We start from the raw sequence: 1,486 nt of genomic DNA, 5'->3' as shown, positions 1-1,486 counted from the left end.
CGAAGCAGAAGTCGAGAGGAACCGATAGAGGCTATCGTCGAACTCGAATCTAATAAAACAGCTACGATACGCAACTCGTGTCGGCGACACGGCAAATAAACGACACATCAAGACGATGCAGCGTAGCATTCTCAGCGATACGTACGTCGACCTATGATCATAGACTGATCGCCAGCTGTAGCAACGTAGATCTTAAATCTGTCATAACGGAAATCGTCCAGACGACAGCAGCATCAAGGCGGTGGAGTATAGCACACGAGCCCCCGAGTATCGTCATTTAGTTGCAAACAGCCGTAAACTGGGTGCACCCGATTCATCGTAGTCTAGCGTCGAATGGCTCATGATTTCAACTATATATTTAAAAAAATTACTAAAAATCTCCACAAAAAACCCCCTTATTCATATTATTGTTGTTACTAAATGAGTTTTAATTTTTTTTGTCTCAGAAGGAAATGAAAGTGGTATTAAAGAAAGAAAACGAATCTAAATTCTATTCAATTTGTATTGCTACTACTACTCTAACCATTAAAAATGTTACTTTGGTGATTTAGTCAAACTGTTATCTTCAGTATACATCATGGATGTCAAACAATCACTGAAAACTAGTAATAATAGGATAGTTGTTTCATCAAAATATGAGACTCTTTAGTGATAAGAATTTATGACTCCACCATAGGGTAGTGACTCAGAGTCTTCAATCTTTCAGTGAGCACTCAACGTTCAGACAACTGAGTCAGTATTAAGTTTTGTATACATATAACTTCCATCGATTTGTGATACTACTTGACCATGTCGGATTGTCTGTAATGGATAACTGTATCACACTCAATATGAATGAGCTGCATTTGTCACGGCTTTCTAATCAAACTTCTGGGATTGGATTCTAAAATTAGTCGCTAATGAGCATAAGATTTTTATTATCAATTATTAAGTAAATTATTTCGTCGAAAAGAAAATTTTCTTCGCTGAATTCTCCTTTTCTTATTTTTATTATTATTGGGACTATGTGGAAGTTGTTGAATTTTCAAAGTTCACTTCTCGAATCGATATTGGTTTAGATAGAAAAGGTAAAACTCGTTAGGATAAAAGAAGTTCCTTGCATAATTTGTTAGAAAATTTTCTAGTTTTCAATTATGCTTAGTTTTCATCACGAGTTAATCTTAGCGAGACCATCATTGATAACCAGTATATGATTCTTCAGTATGCTTATTCACAACCTCACCTTAGGTATTCCGCCCTAATCTCAAACCTCTGTGCCACTGAGACTATCTGCTGAAATAAAAGTATAATAACCTTATAAAAAATTTTTTTATTTAACAAATAAAAAACTAATTTTTATTTAATTCTGTTAATTAGGCATACTGTTGCTTGGTATTTCACAAATCCTTGGTCGAATAATCTTAACAGGTATTTTATCTCAAATAAAAATAATCGAATACTAAATCTCTCATTTTTTTCATTGCTTGTCAGTATACAGATGTGTGCG

This window comes from Schistosoma mansoni, assembly GCF_000237925.1.
Source record: "Schistosoma mansoni, WGS project CABG00000000 data, supercontig 0308, strain Puerto Rico, whole genome shotgun sequence".
NCBI classification, from domain to species: domain Eukaryota; kingdom Metazoa; phylum Platyhelminthes; class Trematoda; order Strigeidida; family Schistosomatidae; genus Schistosoma; species Schistosoma mansoni.
Note: the sequence above shows the minus strand (reverse complement) of the source record.